This window comes from Pinus tabuliformis, chromosome X (assembly GCF_031772625.1).
Source record: "Pinus tabuliformis cultivar Carrire ecotype Pingquan chromosome X, CPIR1, whole genome shotgun sequence".
Lineage (NCBI taxonomy): Eukaryota > Viridiplantae > Streptophyta > Pinopsida > Pinales > Pinaceae > Pinus > Pinus tabuliformis.
The window spans coordinates 905,957,581-905,982,973 of record NC_142308.1 but is presented as its reverse complement, the minus strand read 5'-3'; positions in this window follow the sequence as shown (position 1 = coordinate 905,982,973).

Genomic DNA, 25,393 nt, shown 5'->3' with positions numbered 1-25,393 from the left:
CCGAAAAGATTCATAAAAACCCCTCTTCCCCTCTCAAACCCAATAATCATATGTTTTATAAACACGACAGTCTAACCCGCATACCCCAAAACCCACAAAAAACCCCATAACCAAAAGTTTGAAACCCCGAAATATTAAATAAATATTTTATTGGCCGGCGGGTCCCACCCAAACTTGCACGATGGGTTGGGGCGCCTGCCAGCCCTTGATGTCCCACTGCCCCCAATCTAATGGTGGGCGGTCGATTTGAGTTTTGAACCCGTCGCGCTTTAGCGTCCGGGGAGCGGGTGGTTTTGGCCCCCGTACACTGGACGTGTGGCAGCCGGAAGAGGTGTACGGAGCCCCCCTCCCCGATACCGCCTTCGCCCAAAAGCGGTGCAGGGAGACCGCTTACCGCCTTCCCGCTTACCACCCTTCCTCTGTCGCATCACCCCCACGTCATTGTGACGTCGTATCGCTGGCCCCCGCCCCAGCGCGTCGTGGCCCTCCACGTAACCCTGCCACCCCACACCATCTGCCACCGTGTCCTTCCATGCTGGCCTCCAGCTCAGCGCCCACGTCACCTTCCGTACCCGGGCCCGCCATGACATCATGCTGACGTCATTGGCGGAAAAGCGCCAATGACCCATATTTTCCAAATTTCTCGTTAAAAACGTGCTATTTAGCCGTTTTATGTCATTTTCGTTGGAAACAAAGAAGAGCCGTTTTATCTGTTCACTGTAAAAATTGCCGCCAAGCCGCGAATTTAAAGCTTCAGACGCCGCCACTCACCAAATCAAGTGTGTTCTTCATCCACTGTTCAACCCGGAGGCCCTCGGCATCGTTTATCCAGGTATTTGCCAGAATTCACCTATTTCACCCGTGTTTATGCCATTTCTCTGCAAGTTGTCCATTAAACACCTGCTAAATCCAACATTAAGGACTGTCATTTAATCAATTCTGGACCAAAGCAACCTACATTGCCCCCTGCTCCAAAAATTTGGTGTTAAAACAATAATTCGCAGTCTTAACTTGCAAATTCGTCCTCAAGCTGCCCGACATTGTTCCCTTTTGCCGAGTGCAGGCTTGAAAAGCTGCATTTCACCAATTTTAGTCCTGCCCGCCCTCTGCATTTCATCCTAGTTGTTCACAATCCCTGTGAATTTACCCAAGCAGAGCAGAGGCAAGCCTGCCTAGCCTGCCTATTTCTCTTTGAAGAACATATCTAGCACCTACATTCAATTTGCCAATTGACTTCTAGTAAAGCCTTGCAAGCTATTATACTTACCTTGTTCCATTCAGAAACTACATAATGGCTGCTCCTACACCCACGGCTCTGAGTGTTGCCCCCATGAATCCACCAAATAGAGAGCTTGAGTCCCTGCCTCTTGCTGACAGGGATTACCTCATCCAAGATTTTGTGGGTGATAGGAACCATTTGCAGACCTTCAGGGAATTGAGAGATGACTATTTGAACAACAAGGATACATATGGGATATGGGAATCCAATCTGCCTTATTACTTCCTCCCATCTGTCAACATTTTTCCAGAGATTATCCGCCTATGTGCTAAGAATTATGATGCAAATCACAGAGCTGTCAAGTCTCCATCTGGGAGCATCCTCTTTCACATTAATGCTGAGTCCATTAACCAGATGCTCAACTTCAAACAAACTCAGCTGTTGTTTCCTTTCTCCATGAACTATCTGCTGGATACAGGTGCCAAGATGTCCACTGCTGACATTCAGAAGATCACCCAGACATTTATGAGGCCTGACCGCCAGCCCACAGGGCCACCTCCCTACTTGCATGTCCATTTTACTGATGTGGGCCAGCTTCTGGTTGACATGATCTCTTATGTATTGGGCTATAAAACCAGTGAGTTTGTTGATGAGACTGTGCTGGTGTTTTTAGCTGCTTATAGCCCAGGCCAACCCCCTGCCTACAAATATAATTTTGCCAAATTCATAGCCAACAAGATACATGAGCAGCTTTTCAAAGTAGACAGGGAGGGCATCTTCAAGTACTCATCATACATCTACCATTTGTTCATGTACTACCAGTCCGAGGCTTTTTCATGCCATATTAAGAAACTGGATTCTAGAGGAGAACGAAGATCTGTTATCTTCTGGACATCTGTCTTTCACCAAGTCCAAAATTGGCCATATTCATATTGTGAATTTATTGATCAATTTGTATACCCAGTCTCTTGCTTATTGATGAGGTCCCCTTCTCCCAGAGTCTCATTTGAAATCCAAAAAACTCTGCAGCTCTCCAAAAATTATAAAATAGGTGATTGGTACCTATATCAAGATCATACAGTCATCAGAATCTATGGCTGCGAGCTCTGTCCATACAGGCTCCCAAAATATGTGCCAATGAGACTGTTTGCCTTGGAGTACTATAGGCAGCTCATTCACTCTGACCTCACCCACTTCCACAGTGCTAAAAAGAAAGCCCATCTCAAGTTGAAGCACCACCTAGGCCCCTTCATCATGAATAAAAAAGAGCGATGGCAAGATGCTGAGCAAATCCTCAAAGACAAGTACAAGCTCTCAAAAAGCTTCTGGTGGGTCCCTTATGACCCTGAAGGCTTCATCTGTGCTAGGAGGGTTAAGTACAGGCTGCTAGGCTATGAGCATTGTAAATATCCACATATTGAGCAATATGCCAATCAGCAAGAATGGCTGCAAGATACATTAATTGAGAAATTAACTGAAGAAGAAATTATGCAAAAGAATGTCAAGGATTTGGAAAAAACTGTTGACTTAGATTCTGTGCAGCAGGTAATCTTCAAGCAACCACATCTAGTGGGAGAAGGGACCTTAGCTACAACAACTGCACCAGCCACCCAGGTGCCATCTACAGCAGCATCGGGCACAAATAAAAGTAAAGGAATAATGGGTGCTAAAGAGGAAACAGTAGAAGAACAGCCTGCCTCCTCAATTGGGCAGCAACAAGAGCAAACCCCTCCACCACAAACAGAACCACCTACAACACCTATTTTGCAGACTCCAGCACATGAGGAGAGGGGTAAGAAAAGAGACAGAGAAGAGTCCACTCCTGCTAGTGGATCCTCCCAGCAACCTGAGGCCAAGAGGCAAAAGGTTGACTCCCCAGTGATAGAAGAAATAAGTGAAGAAGTCCTTGACAGTCCAAGGAAAGAAGGGGGAGACAGCCAGCAAACGGGAACAAGCTCCTTTCAGCAGGAGCAGGGATTACAGCTTGGCTTGGAGGTGTCCTCCTCCACTCAGCAGAGCAAGAAGCCTTCAAGCACCAAGGCTTCTTTCAAGCAAATAAAGGCACAGAATGATTTGCTGAGAATAGAAGTATACAAACAGTTTCTCAAAGCAACACCAGCCAAGCAAGAAAGGTTGATGTCTGTATATGACATACAAGAGGAGAAAATGATCCTCAGCCACTTCAAACCTAAGGTGCCGCAGCCTCAATCAGCTGCAGATTTTGTAAGAACAAGGGTGGAAGTCATGGCAAAGGACATTCACCCCATGGACCAGATTGAACTGCATAAACAAACTGGAGAAATGGTCTATGCCACCTTGGTGGACAGGGCAACAATGGCCCATGAATTAAAAGAATCATTGAAGAATACCAACATTCAGTTGGATTTTGAGAGAATGTCCTCCATGGCCAAGGACAACGGGACTAAATCACTAGAGGACATCATTATAGACCTAGGACATGATCCTGCGGACCCAAAGGGCGTCAGGGCCCTCATGAAGAAAAAAGAAGATGATCTTAATGCATTAAAGAAAAGGTTGAAACTGCTGCCCACCGAGCACCCCCAAACAACAGAATTGCAGAAGGAAAAGGAGGCCGATGAGCAACTTGATCTAATAATGCAGCTCAATCAAAAGGTCCTTGATTTGGAAAAGGAGCTAGAAGGGGCATTGCAAGACAAGCAGGGAGAATCCACATTCCAAGCTCCTCCAACTACCTCAACCACTGCAACAACTACAAAGGCAGCAGTAGCCCCTGTAACAACTACAACAACAACAGAAGCAACAAAAACAACAACAGCTCCAGAGCCCAGTTTAAACATGGAATATTTGACAAAAGCTGTTAAAGAGATGGAGCTCCAGGCTAGTGAGATTAAGCAGGCCAAGGAAAATTTGGCAGTACTAGAGGCCAAATATGACAAGTCAAAGATGACTGTAGCAGAGCAAGGTAGATAAATAAAGGCCCTTAAAGAGAAAATAAAGGCCTTAGAGAAAGAGCTCAAACTTGAGAATGCTATGGCAGAAATAAAGAGAATTTTGTGGGCCCGGATTGACCAATCCATTACTAGACGATGGAAGTCAATCAAGACTATGCACGAACAAATGGATTTAATTGGCCAAGCACAGGCTGAGATTCAGAAGGCTAGAACAGTGTTGGGAAACAGGCCTGAGCAGGCCAATAGAATGATAAATTTTCTGAATAATCAGACTAAGGAGGAGCTAGCAGCCATCAATATTGTAAACAGAACAGAGGCTGTCCTTACAGCTAAAAAGGTGCTAACTCTAAGGAATTTTGTACAGACTGTAGAGAGGAAATGCCATGAAATACAGGCTGAGGTAGATGAGTACAAGCTCAAAATAGGAACACTGCAAGCAAAAGGACTGCCCAGCCTACTAACCAGCACAGGAAGATTGCTCCCTCGTGAGCAATATGCTACCAGAATGACAACTTTCATTGAAAATCAAATCACTGCATCTGCCAGCACTTCTGAGGAAATGGGGCCACCAACAGGGCAGAGCCTGTATAATAAACTTGAAAATCTGTTTTTATAGAAAATGAAGTCAATCACCTTTTTGAGGTTCCTCCTAATTTTTACAGATATACAGAGGCAGATGAAACATTAGTGAAAATCCGAAGGCACCAGCTGCCCAAAGAGGATTGGTGGCAGGCAATGCTACAGCTATTACCGCAATAAACTCAGCAGTTTTGTCCTAGTCAGCATCCACTCAGCAAAGAGCAAAAAGCAGAACAAAGACAGCATACAAGGCAGCCGATAAAGATGACTCAGCATAAAGACAGCGGCAGCAAGCCAAATATAAAAAATGCGCAAATTTTGGGCAGCGCATCTTCAGCCGACTCCAACAGTCACAAAGTCAACATTCTCTGACCATTTTGGACAGCTAAGGCACTTAGGAGTTACTACAGCATTTACTTTCTCAACTACAAAGCTCCAGGAGTTGGCACGAAATTAATGAAACATTTACTCATCAGCTAGATATTTTCTTATGTAAATTATGTATATATACCTCCCCTGGCAGCATATGAGGGGTTGGTGATTTTCATTCTAAGGAAAATGTATTGTATATTTTCAGATAATCTAATGCAAAGAGGTTGGAAAAACTCAGTGATTTCCTGAATGTTTGATGTCTTAGTGATGCTATGTGTGCTGTTGCATAATTCCTGTGCGGTCTAATGGAACAATAAGTTTTCTCAATCTATGTTTTGTCTTATTATGTTTGTTTGAATCATACACATGTTTCACTAATCTAACAGTAGAGAAAAGGAATAGTACAGCAAATGTTTGGTTACACCTTGTGCTCAATCTCTATTACTGAAAATGTTTTCTTCAGAATTGATCATGAACATGAATTCTTAATTGCTCATGTTTTCATTAATTCTATAAATATGAATGTTATATAGGAATTCTTCACTGCTTCTAAATAACATTCCCACTGTTCTCCATATCAGTTTGCTGAAAGATCCTTAATTGCCTTTCATGCCCTGATTACATCACAACCAATCACAGATTTAAAGAATTGTTACTTAGACACTTATCTGGCTCTGCAGCATCACTATTGTATCAACACAGACATATCAAGCAAATTAAGCATCACTGACTCCATGCCCAATGGCCTAGAACACCCTGGTAAACATATATATATCTTGACTGAAGTCATCATCCAGCAAATTTCAAAACAAAACCTAGAGCATCATAACTAGCCTAAAATATTATACAAACAAAGTTAAATCATAAAGAGAGAGCCCTCTCTGGTCATAGGTAGGCTAGAGCCTGTGACCCAAAGATTGGTTAGTGGTTACCTCGGCCGTATTCCCTTGGGAGTCAAAGGGAACAACCTGAGTGATAACACTTAGAAGGAGCATGGCTATAGTATTTAATTTTCAAAAAACCATGGTTGTATATTCCAATGAAGCACGGGCGTTATTCATCTATTCAAACACCTTGGTGTGTCTTCTAAAGAGTACCGCTAGGCAATTTTTTTATTTATTTTTAATGTGCTGCTATAGTCCAAGAAAGCACCAGTGTGGTACATGTATTAGAACACCTCAAGGAATCTTAACAAAAGAATCACTATCAGTTTTTTGAATTAAAAAAATGGCACTCTCGCATATCTAATGCACGAGTGTGATGATACTAACTCACCAGAGGAGGGTTAAATAAAGAAAAAACCCCAATCGTAAATTTCATTTTTACCATTTATAGTGTTAGATAGTTCTGAAGCACTAGTTCCATTCTTGTCTCCTACAAGTGCCTTGACTTTAGTGATTCTCTTGCCCACAATCCTTTCATACCATGATTAGTGCGTGGCTTTCCAATTTTCTCCAACGGTGGTGAAATTGTTTTTCTCAATTACATGCCAACAACTCCCCGACAAGAAAATATTCAGGTAATATCTATGTTTCTCTCTAATCTAATTCTTTAGTGGATTAGAATTGTAAATTATCTCAAAAATTCCATTATTTTTGAATTTTTTTTCCTGCAAGATGCACTCGATAGCTTTTGCTCACACAGATCGTGGTGCACCTTGCAAATTTACAGGGTGCACTGTCATTTAGTGTGTGAACCAAATCCACCATTATTTTTTTGGTGTGGTTCATAAATGAAAACAATCTAGGAAAAAATGTAAATTATAAATCATCGTGTGCATTTTTAAGTTATGCATGGTGTGTTTATATTTATCAAATGCATCACAAAAATAATATTAAAAAATATAGCTCTATGCATTCGATAACTTGAAATTCCTGCACTAGCGTAAAAAGGTTATATGTCCACACCAGTGCATAAGTTTGAGATAGACCATGATGAAAATTTAAATATGAACCAACAACGGTGTTTCATATGTATGTGCACATTGTATCAGGTGTGGGTTTTTTATAGTGCAAAGCAACCAATGCATTACTATTTTGTTAGTGCATCGAGGATTTTTTTTAAATTGAAAGTCATGTTACCATATTTGTAAATTATTTTTACAATTAATAAAAAGAATTTTTTTTTATGTATGAGGTGGATGCATTTTATATGTTAATCATGTAGTAGATACATTAACAAAGGGAGCAGCATCATGAGCAACAGAAAATGGTAGACAAATTCACTATGGTCTGACCATGGGAGGCCTGAGATAGGGAGAGGGATTTATACCCCCTCCCTATTAGCACAACAATCCGAGTGCTCTAAGGAATGTAGGCCTCCTCAAGTACTATGAAGAGGCTACATCACTGGAGGTGCACTCTATCTTATGGGCACATCCGATCTACTGGTCGAGTGTCTAGGAGTAGGGTGTCCATGTCGATCCTGAGGAATGGTATAGGCCCTCTAAGGAGGACCTATATTTTATCAATAGGATATCCAGGGGAGGGGAGTATTTTCCCCAGTTCCATGATGTCTCCCATTGGGTTGTAGTAAAGATTCATCTTGCCTACTCTTAGAGATATGTTGGGTGTCATGAAGTCCAAGTAGCATATTTTTAGGTGTCTTGTGAACAACTAGAAATTTCTTATTTTTCTGCACAGGAGGTTAGGTGCCTCACATTAGTAGTCACCATCATTTCACACATTACTAGTGATGGGAATCACATTGGTTTCTCTCTTTTTAATTATGTTGATTCTTTGATTCAGATGCCACAATGTATCAGATGGTATACCATTTTTTTGAGGTAGTTTTCTATGGCTTTTGATCCATGTGGATAATGGTGGCCACCCTCCTATTCCCTGTGGACCCCCACCATTGTTTATTTTATTTTTCTAGTTTTCTTAATTGTAGAACAATTTTCTATTTTTCGTAGTTTTTCGAGCCCTCAACTTTCATAGTCGTTTTGAGGCCCTAAACGATGTGTTTTTTGCAATATTCCTCTAAGCGATTTCCTTGAAGTCACGTCTTAAGCTATAGTCCTCAGAGAGATATTTCCAATGAGGTACCATGCGTATCGATTAGAGATAATATGGCCAAGTTACGACCCCAGGAAGTTGGCTGCCCAGCTAACCCGACGGGGCCCATAAACTCTTGGTGCTACATCTCCTTAGGTTAGGGTTTTGGTTGTTTAGGGTTTTCTCTTATTGTTCAATAATAAAAAGGCCCTTGAGCCTCATTGTAACTCAATTTAGAGGCATGTAGACACCACATGTCTTTTCATAGATAAGCTACCATTTCCTGACCTAGTCTCATTTCCATTCTATTTGTAAGCATATTTCATTATTTGATATTAATGAAATATGCTTACAAACAGAATGGGAATGAGACTATCTCTGATGATGTTACCTTATCTTACATGCCTCTGACAGACTTACAATGAGGCTCAAGGGCCTTTTTATTATTGAACAATAAGAGAAGGCCCTAAAAAACTAAAACCCTAACCCGAGGAGATGTAACACCAAGATTTTATGAGCCCCGTTGGGGTTAGTTGGGCAGCCAACTTCCTTGGGTCATAACTTGGGCATATTATCTTTGTTTTACATGCATTATACCTTGTTGGAAAGATCTCTCTGAGGACTACAACTAAAAATGTTCTTTCAATGAAGTATATTTGAGGAATATTGCCAAAAAAACGTCGTTTAGGGCCTCAAAATGGCTCTGGAAGTTCATGACTCAAAAAACTACCAAAAATAGTAAACTATTCTACAATTAAGCAAACTAAAAAATTAAAAGAAACAATGCTGGGGGTCCATGTGGAATATCTGGGTTGCCACCAATATCCACATGGATCAACTTTAGATATATGCAATTCACTAATACATTGGAGGACAAGCTTTCCTTTTGCTTTAGAGGTTTGTTTTTTATTTTCTGAGAGGTTTCCATAGACAAGCCCTACATTTAACCTTTGCCCTCATATCTTAATCATTGAGGTCCATATCCATATGTGGGGGAAGATGATTCCCAAGAGGGGCCTGCCAAGGTACCCATCTAGGATTTGCGCCGAAGCACTAGTGGTACTAGCTAGTGAGGATTACCATGTGTGTTACACTTCATTTTATCACATTAAGAAAGGGACTGTCGGTTTGAATCCTTCACTATCCATAAATATGTTCAAAAGAATCCCCTTGCAAGTGTAGAATCAAAACTATCCCAATGAGAATCAAAATCCTGGATCCCCTGGCTTAAAAATCCTATTTTTGGGATTTTGCACAGTTCCCTAGTCAATTTATATGCATATGGAGAAAGGTCCATTTGAAACTATGCATAAGTGCAGTCAGTCTTACACTGTTACATGACCACATAACTTAATGAATGCAAAAATAAAAAGTAAATTTTAGAAGCATTTTTATTCGAATCTTTCCCAACCAAAAAACTTTGAATGGATGCCTATTAAACCCAGATCCCTCCCATCATGGAGCTACCTCCCTCTCTTTGTGGAACCCCTATCCCACCATTAGTGGATCTCATTCTTTGGGAAATGGATCCCAAATTTCCCCTCCTTGGCCTATAAATCTAACACAGGCCAGAGGATTGAGGAGGACTATTGTAAGTAGGCATATGCTACAAGAAGAAGGTTAGGAGGCTATTCATCCAAGGATAGGGTTGGATATTGTCAGAAGAGACTTGTAACAACAAGGCTTCAAGGTTATAAGTGTAGGTTCTAACCTCATATAGAAATTACCTGCATACAAATTCTAAACCACAAAAAATAAACAATGTGAGAGCATGACACATAAAAAACATATACACATAGATTTTCCCCTGGATCCCGAAACTTGGACTACCAGCTTGATTTTTCATTATGTTCCTTTCAATATTATAATACATATTTATACATGCCGAAGCATCCAATACCATGGACCGAAAACCATCGTGTCCAAAACCATGGACCAAAAGCCATCGCATCCAAAAACATGTGCGAAAATCATGCACAAAACCATAGGTAGGTCCACCCAACCTAGTATAGGGTCCAAAAAAAAACATTTCCCAGGGCATTGCCCCAGACCTCGTAGAGGGAGGCTACCCGCCCCCCTCAAACCCCCCTGTGACTACCCCACTGTGCAATCGCCTCCCCCCCCATCTAACCCCCTGGTTCACTACATGGGCTAATCGTGGAAAGAATAACACAACCCAAGATTCTCCCACTTGTTGTTTTCTTTCCATAGGGGGCCACAAGAGAGCTTAGTCATTTATCCAGCCCTGCAATGCCTATTGTTTCTCTACACCAAGAGGACTTCTCAAAGCTCATATATTTTCTCAATGCATCTGCAGTATTCTTCAAAGTTTCCACCTTTACCAGCAACACCTTTTTGTCTTCTATCATATCCCTCACAAAGTGATACAAAACATCAATGTGCTTTGTCTCTGAATGGTAAGTAGGGTTCTTTGCCAATAAAATTGCACTTTGGCTGTCACAGTGTATCCTTATAAATCCCTTTACTAACCCCATACTTGAACACAATCTCTGCAACAAAACAACTTCCTTGCTTGCATTAGTGGTTGTCATGTATTCTACCTCTATAGTTGATAGTGTGACTACAGATTATTTCTTACTCATCCAACTGACTACACCTCCAAATAGGTTAAACACATACCCACTTGTAGATCTTCTCTGATCTAGATATCTATCCCAGTCCACATCAACAAAGCCACAGATATCCAAAACTCTAACCAATCCTGGTCTTCCTTGGTAACGCAAACCATAATCACTAGTACCACAAAAATACCTAAAAACCCGCTTCACTATTGTCCAATGCTCCTTCCCTGGTTTTGACATAAACCTGCTCAATACTCCCACTACATGTGTAATGTCTGGTCTAGTACAGACCATCACATACATCAAGCTACCGACTGCACTTGCATATGGAACACGTGACATATCCTCTTTCTCTTCTTGTGTCTTGGGACACTACTGAACAGATAACTTTACAGCTATAGAAATAGGAACCTTCACTGGTTTACTATCCTGCATATTAAACCTCTACAATATTATCTCAACATACTTCCTCTAGTTTAACCAGAGCTTCCTCTTTTCCCAATCTCTTTTAATTTCCATGCCCAAAATATAGTTTGCAGCACCAAGATCTTTCATGTTGAATTAGGAGGAAAATTTGGTCTTCAAGTCTTGGATAATTTCTTTGTCATTTCCAACCAACAACATGTCATCCACATACAAGACCGGATAAATAACTCAGTCACAAATTAATTTAAATTACGCATAGTGATCCATTTTTCTTCTAGTGAAGCCAAGTCCCTGTATAAATATATCAAATTTTTGGTACCACATCCTTGGTGACTGTTTTAACCCATACAAAGACTTCTTTAACTTGCATACTAGTTCTTTCTTACCCTTCACTGTGAAGTCTTCAGGTTGCTTCATGTAGATCTCGTCTTCCAGATCCCCATGAAGAAATTCCATCTTCACATCCATCTATTCTACCTCAAAATCAAAAGCAGTAGCAACATATAAAAGTAATCTAATAGAAGCTACCTTGGCAACAGGAGAAAAAATATCACCAAAATCAATTCCCAACACCTAGGAATAACCTTTTGCTACCAACCGAGCTTTGTATTTCTCCACCTTTCCATTTACATTTGTCTTCTTCTAGAACACCCATTTGCTGCCAATGGGTTTCCTTCCAGCCAGCAACTCCACCAGATCCCAAGCCTCCTTTTTGTGCAGAGATGCCATTTCATCAACCATGGCTTCTTTCCAGATTTTTCCATCCTCTGAATATGTTGCTTCCTTCATAGCTTTTAGATCATCATCGCTAATAGATAAAGAAAAATTTGAACAGAAAGCAAATGGGCTATACCATTTTGGCTACCTTCTTTCTTGAACTAATCTTCTCACACCCGAAGTTTGTGGCTCTTCATCTTCTGATTCCTCCTCTGATGTAGGGTCTGATTCTTCCTCCTTTAGCTCAAACTCTATCTCCTCAGGTTCCTTTGGTTGGACTTCATGTTTAATAAAATCTTTCACCTCTCTGAACAACACATCTCAGTTGTACGCAACCTTCCTTGTTACTTGTTCCAAAGCTTATAACCCTTTAAACCATCTTTATACCCAATAAAGATGCACTTTTCAGATTTACTATCCAACTTGGTTCGTTTCTCCTTTGGAATATGTACATATACATCACATCCAAATACCCTCACATGTGAAAGAGAGGGTTTCTTATGAGTTGATGAAGGTGATCTATGACTAGGTAACATGTTGTCTCCACCGCCTCTACCCAGAATTCCTGTCCTAACCCGACACCACTGAGCACATTTCTTGCCCTTTCCATCAACATCCTTTTCATTCTTTCTGCAACTCCATTTTGCTAAGGTGTATATGGAGTAGTCTTTTGCCGTTCTATACCACACTTCTTACTAAATTCTTCAAATTCCTTACTGCAAAACTCTCCACTGTTATTTGTCCTCAACACCTTTATCTTCTTCTCTGTCTGGTTTTCCACCAGAGCCTTAGATTCTTTAAACCTGTCAAAGACTTCAGATTTCTTCTTAAGTAAATATATCCATGTATTCCTTGAGAAGTCATTTATAAATGATACATAGTACATAGACTTACCCAGTGTTGGAACCTTCACAGGTCCAAACACATCACTTTGTAGAAGCTCTAATATCTGTTTCACCCTCTTACCACCAAAGGGGAAACTCACCTGATTCTAGTTCCCATATATACAATTTTCATACAAATCTAAATCCAAAGAGCTATTACTCATGCCTTCTACCATACCTTTACCATGAAGTATTTGAAGGCCCTTCTCTCCAATATTTCCAAGCCTTTGATGCCATACCATAGTCTTCTCTCCAGAGACCACTACATTTTTGCTTCACTTTCAGGAACCATGGAACTGTTGCACCCATCAACAACAATGCTACCTTGTAGCTTGTAGAGAGTTCCAATCTGAACTCCCCGCATCAATACCACTGCTCCCTGAACCATCTTGTAGGTATCCTTATCAAACACTATTTTTACACCTGCATCATCTAGCTTGCTTACAGAAATCAGATTTCTGGCCAATGTAGGAATATGTGGAACACCCGAAAGTGTTCTAACCCTTCCACCTTGCAACTTCAACTTTACTTTTCCACGACCAATGATTCTAGCCTCCTATCATCCCCTAAGAAGACATCACCACCATCATATTTCTCATACTCGTAGAACCACTCTCTATGGGGAGTGAAGTGAAAGGATGCACCTGAGCCAATCAACCATGCCTCATGATCTACATGTGTACTTGAAGAAGCCAAGTACACATCCCCACCTTCATTTGAGGTGGTTTTCGCCTCTACAGAAGGAGCATCATCAAATCCCTTTCCTTTGTCATGAGCTTTATATTTATAGTCCCTTTTGTAGTGCCCCTCCTTTCCACATTTCCAGCACACCACCTTTACAGGTTTGCCTAGAGATTTATATCTCCCACTCAATGAGTTATTTTTTTTATGTTCTAGGATCGTCCCCGTACAAATAAGGCATCACCATTCTGGCTCTCCATATTTTTCTATCTCATCTCCTCCGTCAGCAAGGATGAGACTATTTCATCAAACTGCAAGGTAGTTGCATTGCTACCTATTGCAATAACGAGACTATCCCACGAATCTGGTAGAGAACACAACAAACTAATGCATTTATCTTCATCTAAAATTTTGATATCGATAGAAGAGAACTGACTTAACATAATATTAAATGCATTCAAATGCTCTATCACTGAGTCTCCATCTTTCATCCTCAGGTTATACAACTTTTTCCGTAGGAACAGTTTATTCACCAGAGACTTAGACTGGTACAAAGTCCCTAACTTGTCCCACAAATCCTTCATCGTAGCTTCCCCTGATACATTCAGCAATACTGAATCTGAGACACACAATCGTACTGTTCTCTTTGCCTTCTGATCCAACTTCTTCCATTCTTCATCAGACACTCCTGTTGGTATAGTATTTGGATCTACCATGATCCACTGACCTTTATCCACCAACAGATCCTCCATCTTGATTTTCCACAACTCAAAACTCTGACCATTGAATTTCTCGATCTTTATCTTTCCACTTCTCGGCATCTTCTTTCACCACTATAATTGATCTCACAGATCTCCCATTGAACAGGGTCTACCACACGGCCGAGCGAAACCCCTCAGCGAAAAAGGCGTCCCCTTGAAGCTAAAACAGCTCTGATACCAAATGTAGGTTTTAACCCCATATAGAAATTACCTGCATACGAATTCTAAAAAATAGAAAATAAACAATGCAAGAGAACTATGTGGGCTAGTCGTGGAAGAATAACACAACCCAATAGTAAGTCTATTATCCATTTTATTAATATAAAAGCAATTGTTCTTTCTCAATTATGACTTTTTTGATACAATCTGTGGGATTTCTTTATCACACATAGGACATCATTTCATATTGATCAATTTATGATATATGATTGACTTAATTAGTTCATTTCTCTTTTATGCTATATACTAGATACTTTGATCTTGTGTATGTTTTTGTCTATGCAATTCTCCTGCAGGACATTGTGGAAAATTTGTGAGAATCACTAGGACGACCTTTAAAGCATTGAGGAGTAGCGAATAGTTGAAATCTCTAAAAGAGACTTCATCAAACATTTCGATTAAATGGTAAGTGACCTATATCATGTTGATTGTTTCAGTCAATCGTAATATAGGGAAAGGTAGAAGTTCTTTTTTGTTTATCACTAGATTTCCCTATTAGGGAGGTCGCTCTTATTTGAAAGATAGATTAGTTTTCCTAACAAGTTAGCTACTCCACGGGAGAACATCTCACTCTCCATTATTTTCCTTTTTTTTACTTTTTGATCCTTTTGTAGAAGCCCTCTCTCATTGTTTGGAAATGTTAAAAATCTGGATTTTGTGTTTTGTTTCACTTGTTTTTTATTTTTTCTAAAAATTCCCACTATGTGCACTTTAGTTTTAGGAACAAAGTCCATATCTGCACATTTTTCTATTTGCAACGGTATGTATTCACATTGGTTTGTTTTATGACCTGCATACATGCCTGTAATTTTTGAAAATTTTGGGTTTATCCTCATCAAGTCCACAATTTTTTATTTTCTTGTTTAATCACACTTGATTATTTTCTGGCAATCTCCTCCTTATTTTTACTTGACCGTCTCAGTTTCTTTTTGAAGAATTCTTTACTTTTCAAATTAGGGTTTGAAGTGTCTTATGGTGAATTGCTAATTAATCAATGGAAGGACTAGTCACTGTTGATAGAATGAGTCTATCCTTTTTAATGTTAAAGAATAAGATTAAGTACTTTGTTTTCTCAATTGCAAAGTGTCATTAGTATTAGAAAAATTTAGGGTTTTTCAAGAGAGCACTTGTGGTTGGAATTTTGTTGTTTTTCCAAGTGATTACTGATTATTTATTTTGATAAGACAACATAATCTTCTAATTTACAGTGAGTTACAACTCATTACATCAAATTGAAATTATAGCTTGCATATGTTGAAGGAAGAGTTTATTCATTGTTGGTTTGGGTATGCTAGAAGTTGATAAGATAAAAAATATTCTCCTTGTAACTGGGATTTTTAAAAAATTTAGGTTGCATTTTTCAAAGAAGAGCCAAGAATCATGTATTTTGCATTCTCTCTAAAGTTGATTTTGAAATTATTCATTTATTCCTGTAGTTTTTGAATAGTTGATGAAACCTCTTCCCTTATTTTAGTTACAATCCTTAGAAAAGAAAATATTACAATTTCATGTTCGTTTGCATTAGGTTTTGAGTCAAGTCATAACACCATCATTTTCACATCCATTTAGCCTATGAGTTAATAACAACTCTTAAAATCAGTGCTAAAAAAATCAATCTAGAATTTTTTTATTTTTAGGGCTCTTTTCCACCTTCATTAGATCAGGTTGTAGGGATTTGGAATATGTAAGTGACTTAACTTTCCAAATTTACAAAAAAACATTAGCATCTTGTGATAGGGAGAAAAATCCATTTACTGCAATTTTTCTCTCGTATGCTCCCCTTACGAAGGAATCAATCATGATAACATATCGAACCTGGTGGAGTGATAGACCCCACTTCATTGGTTAGGGTAGAGTGATTTACACATATTAAAAATGGTGCTGAAAGGTACCTGGAGGTCACTTGGAAGTAAACCTCATATTAACCATGCTGAGGAACTTTCAAGGGGATTAAGCTTCGTTACTCTTCCCTTGGGTGTACGTCTGATCTGCGACTGTCCCCCCGGGTTAGATTGTTTTATGTGGTAACCATAGAGACTATAATCTTAAGGCTTTTACCTGAGGTGATGACAGAGTGGAAGTCTCTGCTATACTTGGAAAATACATTTGCTAGAATCACTTGGAACTTTTTGGAGGGTATTCTTCATTCGAGATGCCATAAATGATGTTTACTTGCATGAGGTTGTGTAGATTAAGCAAGTTGTCACCACAACTAGTTCAATCTCTCTCTCTTTAGCCACTTTTCACTTTTATCTCGATGACATTGGATTTCATCAACAACTAGTGATTTCACTATTAAAATATTGTTTGCATGGTTTGATTCCCCAGATTTGCTAGCGCATTTTATTTTCTTGTTTTTAATTTTTATAGACCTTAGGTGTGGATTGTGATTTTTCAATTGTTAATATTCATAGTAAATTTATCTAAGTTGAATTTAATAGAAATAGTGCTGGAAGTTATCAATAAAGACCTCCCTTTTAATGGGAACCGTAATCCTCTCCTTGATTTTGGAAATGTTGTTCCTTCTTATATGGAAACATTTTCACTTCCTCGATTCATGATAAGTTTACCGATATGGTTTCTTTCAGCTTGTTAGATCCAAAATACCCAAACTAATACACCTAAACTAAGTTTTTCACCTGAACCAAGTTCATCATCTCAACATCATGAGGCTCTTGTTTAGCCTTTACCTTCTTCACCCAACTTGTCCTCTTCTCCTTCTACTTATTCTCTTGGTAAAAGCCTCGATGATAGTAACCAGGTGACTAAGAAGAAGAATAAAAGGGAAGAAGAAGAAGAAGAGAGATAACAAATATATGTATGAAACAACCATGGATTTAGGTAGCGGTAATGTTGAGGAAACTTTTAGTATGCATCGCAAGCCCAGATACCCTTGAAAGCTTTGTAGGGGTTACCACTTCCTTATTGATTGTCCTGGTATTCCTAAGGTCTTAGAAGTATGGTAAAAAACTTCTTATCAGCATATTGTTAATCCATCAACTAGTAATTGTGAGGTTCTTGTGAGAAAGTGTAAAGTCACATTTCCTTGTACGTTATTAAAAGGGATTCATTATAGTCACATTTTCCCCATATACATGAAGCCTCAAAATTGTTGGAAAAAAATTACTCTTTCACAGCAATAACTTCCAATTGTATACCATAAAATTTCTCTCAACCTACCATTAGTTGGCGAAGGGATTGATCTAATTACAAGTATAGTCGATCGCAATATTCCATTGGAGAGTGAAATGCATATCATTTAGATTGATGAGTCATTGGTTAATCAAGTGGTCAACATGATTCCATCTTCAGTCGATCCCACTCTCCCCTTCGAGAGTGAAAATTATACCACTCAGGTTCTTCTTGTTACTTCATATTCTTCTACCCATGGGAGCATCTCACTCGTTTCTGTAGAATCCCCTCCAAGTCATGAGGATATTTACTTTGATTGTAGTAGACTGGTAGGACCTCGTCTTCCTTCTTCAACTCCTTTCTAAATCATTATGAAAGTGTATGGTAAGAATGTGTGTCACAAAAATGTAGATGAAGGTGCTTCTGTCAGTATTTTATCTTCATATGCTTGGGAAGATTTGGGTTTCCCTTATCTTGTCCATGTTACACATAACCTTTTAAATTTTACAATAACCATTAGTGAGCCTTTAGTGATCCTTCCTATGTTACCTATTACACTAGAAGGTAAAATTGTCTGTATTGATCTTATGGTAGTCCAAGGCCCCTTATATTTCAATTTGCTGCTTGGACGCAACTCTGTCTACACCATGAAAGCTATCATGTTGACACCCTTTCACATGGCATCCTTTCCTCAAAATGGAAAAATTGCAACTAATTACCAACTTTCATTTGTTGATTCAACTACCAACCATTCGGAATCCCTAAATGTTCCTTATGAGCAAGTGGTGTCTACCTCACCACGGGTTAATTATGTGGCAAATAGTCTTGTGTTGTCAGTCACTGATGCAAGAAAGCCTCCCACTATTTTCTGGACTTCTAATGACATTGATCCAATAATTTACATAGGGAACCTTATGGTGGAATTTAAAATGGATTTTCTTACCCCTTTTGATTCTCTTCACATGTCTTCCATCGAGGGAGATTTTCTTCCTTCTGTTCAATATCTCTTGAAATCCATGGTTCAGAAATATCCCTTGGCATGTGTTTATTTGGAATGGAAGCCATGATACAAGTTCCCACGAGGATGGTTGTTTTACTCTATCAACCTTGTGAAAAAATGATACAAATTCCCATGAGGATGGTTCTTTTACTGTGTCACCCTCGTTAAAAAATGAAACAAATGCCAATGAGGATAGTTCTTTTACTATGTCAACCTCATTAAAAATCGAAACAAGTCTTTATGAGGATAATTATTTTTCTTTTGTCAAGCTCATTAGAATTTGAAACAAAGTGATAACAACATAGTTCTTTTTATTGTGTCAAGCTCGTTAAAAAATGAAACAACTGCCATGAGAGGAGTTCCTTTTCTTGTGTCAAGCTCATTAAAAAATGAAACAAGGTTCCACGAGCATAGTTATTTTCCCTTGTAAAGCTCATTAAAAAATGAACCAAATCCTCCCTAATTAAATCAAGTGTTTTGTCTGATCTTCTAAATGAACCTTCATTTCATCCGCCTATCAGTAACCACTAGTCTACTTAGGTGAAACAAACAAATATTGTGGGGTATGTGCCTATGTCGGTATGTTGGGGGCATGAAAAATTATCTTAAGCATAGTTTCCTCTTTGTTTCAAGTCTGTGTAAAAAGGAAATCACTCTCAAGCACAGTTTCCTCTATGTTTCAAGTTTGTGTAAAAATGAAACCACTTTCAAACATAGTTTTTTTTCTATTTCAAGCTTGTATAAAAATGAAACCTATCTCAAGTCCATTTTGGTTATTATTTTCAAGACTCGTTAAACTCATGAAAATCTCGAGCTTCTTTTGCCATATTTTCATGATGGTACAATGCACATGAAAATGTCGAGTTATTTATGTCTTTTCCTACTCATTAATTAAAATGGAATTCGGTAATATGAGTATAATTTTACCACCTTTTCAATCTTGTTAAAACTTACGAAAATTTGAAACAAGGAGTTACCTTTACGCCCTTTTCAGAATCCCTAAGCATGAAAATATCATCAAGTACTTGATTGTTCGAACTTGTAGCAATAAATGAACAACCTCAGTATAAGTTTACCCCATTTATAGATTGAACTAGACTATTATGAAAAGGGTATACATTAACTAATCATGGTTAATAGAATTCTCTCCTGCATTATTTTACCCTTTTCAAGCTTGAGGGACTCAATTTATGAACAAGGATACTATGCAGTTTACTTATGTTTTTCTCCTGACTCCTTAAAACTGAAAAAAATTGAGCATTACTTTCTTTTTGCTCGTTAAAATTTTACATTGAATGAATTGGGTGAGTTTTCTTTTTGTTTCTTTTCAAACTCTTTAAACATGAAAATGACATTGACTTACCCCTTCATAGGACTCGTAAAACTTAAAACAGTGTAGGACTTGTTAAGCATGAAGAGACCGAAACACTCCTTCCTCGGGTTCATTAAAAATACTTTGAAGAACTCATCTAAAAGATGAGCCTACAGGACAAGCTCCTCAAGATTGTAAAGTATAAAGAGGTGCTTGCCAGTAATGGTTGGAGAAAAGTGGGAAAAAAACATTGTTTTTGTATTGTAAAAGGCAGTATACTGTTCTTGAGCATGACACTGAGTCACTTTTCATGTCTGGGTTGGGAAATCCATTTTTATCTCAATTAACCATACCTCATTGAAATTCTTCAGTTGGTTTGGGTATTATTTTTGAGTCAAATGATGCCAAGTTATAATTCTGTGTCCCCAATGTTTTCAAGACAAGTCCATCCTGAGTCACATTCATTTTCTATTCATAGCCTTCAGTTGCATCGACCATCCCTCGGTTAGTCCCAGATTACTCCAAACTACTCTTCTTCAAAACTTGATATGGGTTTTGTGTCATAGGTCCTCTTGCGATGGGTCACTTCCTATCGACTTCAAATCATTATCTAGGAAGTCCATCTAGAAACCTTCAGTACCTTGGATCCTACATGCCTTAATGGAAGGTTTCTTGCCTTTAGAAATAGGTTATCATCATTGACCTTTCATGGAATTATTCTAAGTGTTTGTTATCAGCACATATATTCACACTACATAGATTATATTAAAGCTACCTTGAGAACCAGTATCATCATTGGTGGTTTCTCTTGCACTTGTTAATGGTTCACATCATTGACTATTAATCAAGTGGTTTCTACCATGTTCAACTATGAGACATCCACTTGCATGGCTATCTTTGTACTATGGATCAAGAGATGGAGATCAAGACCCAGATCTAGTTCCATCAATTGAGGCTATGTGGAGTTATTAAATATTCATAATTATAAACATAGATCCATCAATGGTTGCATCCGTACTATGTCATCATTTAACATGGATCTTTAGATGTATTTTTGTACTAGTTCTTTCAAAGATTTATACTCTAAGTATGGGAATTCCTACCTCAATAATGAATATATATTGCACTCTAAAATTTGATTGATTGTTTTAGGTCTCTGACTATAGTCTCTAACCTAAACATTAGCATGATAAAGCACTTTAGTCGTCAAACAATCTCTTATAACTTTGCACTTTAGGGGGAAATCTGTTACACATCATTTTGTCGCATTAGGAAATTGAACGTTATTTTGGATATTTTGTTATCCATAAATGTGCTCCAAAGCATCCCCTTGCAAGGCTAGAATCCAAACTATCCCAAAAAGAATGAAAGTCCTAGATACCATGGCTTAAAATATTTTTTTTGGCTTCCTACGCAGTTCTCTAGTCAATTTTTGTGCATATGCAAAAAGCTCCATTAGAAACTATGCATAAGTGCACTATTTCTTACATAGTGACATGGGTACATGACTTAACGAATGTAAAAAGAGAAGTAAATTCTAGAAGTGTTGTTAGTAAAATCATTCCCAACTAACAAGCTTCTAATATATGCCTATTCAGCCTTGATCCCTCCCATCATGGAGCTACCTCCCTCTCTTTGTGGAACCCCTCTCGCACCATTAGTGGATCTCATCCCTTTTGAAATGGATCCCAAAGTTCCCCTCATTGTCCTATAAATCTAACACAAGCTTCAGGATTGAGGAGGATTGTTGGAAGTAGGCTTCTGTTGCAGGAATAATGCTACGAGTCTATTCAACCAAGGAGAGGGTTGGAAATTGTGAGAAGATATTTGTAACATCAAGGCTTCAAGGTTGTAAGTCCATTCTAGATTTTATTAATATAAAAGAAAATATTCTTTCTCAATTATGAATTTGTTGATGCAATTTGTGGGATTCCTTGATCACCCACATAGGTTATGATTGCATATTGATCAATTTATTATATATGATTGAATGAATTAGTTCATTTATATTTTATGCTATATATTGGATGATTTGATCTTGTCTATATTCCTGTCTATGCAGATATCCTTCAAGAAATCATGGGGAAGTTGTGGGAAGTGTTGGAAAGATCTCTAAAGCATCGAGGAGAAGTAAATCAATGAAAGCTCTAAAAGGGACTTCATCACACATTTTTATTTAATGGTCATTGACCTCTATCATATTATTTCCTATAGTCAATCATAATCTAGGGAAAGGTACCACTTCTTTATTGCTTCTTACTATATTTCTCTGAGGTTTAGGGAGAACGCTCTTGTCCACAAGACGGATTAGTCCACCTAGAAATTCGTTTATCTTCTGGTTATTTCTATATGTGGGTATTGATTGGAGATAGTGTGCCAACATCCTCTTCACAGGAAATGAGCCAAAAATGATAAACATATTATTATTGTTTTTTTTTAAATTAATCTAGTTTGATTTAATTGTTTTAATTAATTAGAATTAAATTTATTCTAGCACATTCTTTAAGTTGTTTTGTTAATGCTTTTTAATGAAATTGTCTAATTATTATTGTGTATTATCTATTTTGTAGACATTGGAACATTCCTTAGGGACATGCCACCTCCCCCACCGGATGGAGCAGATGAGGATATGGGAGAGGCAGAAGAGGGTGAGGCACATCTTCAGTGGGGCATGGGCATCCGAGCCTGTAGGGCTTGTATGAGATTTTAGATGGACAACTATGATAGGTTGTCTATAGTTCTTCTTGAGGAGGTAGTTTTCCCTATGAGGGATCGAGACATCAACATAGATCCTAGGTTCGTGGATCTCTATACGGACTCTCCATGTGATATAATGACTCTTATGCATCATATCATCAAATGCATGACATGCGGTGCCAAATACATAAGATGAGCCTTAACACAGTGCTACCCCATGTGATCAAGATGACGAGGGTGGTGATTATGATGCTTCTATTAGTACTACCCCATTGGATCATGGTCAAGATCTGAGTGATCCTTTTGGTACTACACCTTCTCCTCATTTACCTGATGTTCAGATGCCAGAGTTAGAGGATGTCCCTTATGTTTCTCTTGATAGAGAACACCATCCACCTCCTCCTTCACATTAGAGTTAGACATACGCCGAGGAAATAGTTGATCGTCGATTGACTATTGTTGTAGGCCATCCATCTCCATGTCCACATCAGATTTCAATAGACATTAAGGTTGTTGTTAAGAATCTAACCTGTTTTGCTACAGGTAAGGCTAGCACTACTACATCTGTTGTATGAAATATTTGATTGTAGTTATTTGACTTGATGTAGCTATTTAACTTGTTTATATATATATATATGGTGCATTTTTGTATTCAAGTTTATGTAATTAATTTCTATGTTTGTTTTGATGTGTATATTGTTAGGTCATGTTAGATATGTTCATTTAATGTTCTTGTAGATAGATGTGTATGTGATAGCAGTTATTTGACATGAGATGTATATTAATTTGAGGATGTGTGTGGTGATTATGTTAGATTACAATGTTTGTGTTTTTTTAGATGTGATCATGATGATGATGCCCGATTAAATTATTATATTTGTGTGCCAGCTAATGATGTTTATATGTGCTAGAGTTGTATATTCTTAGATGATGGTAGTGAATTTGAATGTTTACCTTAAATTATGTTTATGTTTGTTACATGGTTATCATCATGATGTTTATTTTTATGAAATAATATCTATTGAAGATTATGTATTGGTGAACTTATGTCAAAATTGTATATATTAAATTGCATACAAAACAACTTACTTTAGAAAAAGAGAATGCAAAAGCACTTTTATAAATTACAAAGTTTAGTATGGTTGAAACTATGATTCTAAAATTATGATAAATATTTTTCTATTGCTTAGATAGTTCATTCATATTCAGTCTAACTTAATTATTAAAATATTTCATGTTAGGCCCCTATACTACTAGCGTAACCCCTTATTGTTATTAGTACAACCTCCTTATTATATTTTTGTACTCAGGTAGTCCCCATATTGTTATTATTGTGCCCCATAGAAGCCCACTATTGTTATTATTGTGCCCTTACATTACTATTGTTATGTCGGCTCTGATTATATTGTGGCCCCTTAGACTCCTATATATAGAAAGGAGGTATTGTGATTTATATCATCCAAAAATTGTTCATTTGTGTAATGTAAAGGAGGTTTTCCTCTTGAAGAGGCTGAATTCTAAGGCGTTGATCTATCTTTTCTATCTTTTTGTGAGATGGCTTCATACTATTTGGTATCAAAGCTTTGGATTCTAAGGTTTCACTGCTCCAAATAGGTCATCGTGGCATTTTCACTATAACTTATTTCTTGCGATGTTTCAGAAGCTACAAAAATAACCCATTTTAGCCAAAGTTGTTTTGAACTTTGGTTCCAAATCTTGGAGCTTTTCTCACTACATTTATAGAGATATGATTTGAGGAATGTAGTGTTTTTGCAGACTCTAGAATTACATTCCAAAAAGGTGACCTAGGGAAAATTGTCATAAGTGTCTCTCTGAGCATCAGATTGAAATTTCGTAAGATGTTATAGAATGAGAACGGACTGTATCTTCCTCTGTATATTTTTCAAATACGAAAGTCAAAACATTGAGATGTGGCACTTCATACAAGTTCGCTCTTCTAAAAAGGTATATAATCAGGTCATATTGGGAGATTGTGCATAACTCTTTCTTGGAAAATCCAATTTTGATCAGACTAGTGGCATTAGAAAGAGGACGAAAAGGGCTATGGCAGGTCTCGATTTTAGAATTGGAAGATCCGAAATTACAGAGTTATAGTCATTTCAAGATCGAGCTCCTAAAATCAAGAAAAGGTGATATGAGGAAGTATGATGTCAAGGATCTGGTAAATTGGATACTACAGATGGAGAAATATTTTCATCTACATGAGGTGCAACTATTACAAAAAGTATGTATTGCATATTCATATTTAGAACCAGATCAATTTTTATGATATAAAGGGCTTTGTTATGGTAACCACTTTTTATGTGGTCAATTTTCACGGAGGAAATGATAGCACATTATGAGGATACAAAGAGAAACACCTCCTTTAGCCAATTGATAAATCTCAAACAAAAGTGTTCAATGGCAGAGCACATTGAGGACTTTCAAAAATTGAATATAAGGGTGGATGACATTCAAGAGAAGCAAAGGATTGATGTCTTCATCAGTAATTTAAGGGATAACATTCAACGTGAGGTTTGTCTTTGGGAACCTAATTCATTGGAGAAGGAATTCAGGTGGGCAAGAAAAATTGAAAGCGAAATTATGGAAACAAGGAATCCCACCACTCACGACTATAATGATGGAAGTTTTCTTTCCACAACCTACAAGGTTTACACCACAACAATTGGAAGAAAAAAGAGAGAAAGGGATTTGTTACAATTGTGATAGCAAATGCACTAAAGGTTATAAGTGTGCTGAGAAGAAATTATTTTACATAGGTTATGAAGAGGAGCAAGAAAAGGATCGAGAAACATCGAAAGAAGAGGATATACACTAGGAACCAACCCCAGAGAAAGAAGAAATGAATCCGACCATATCTTG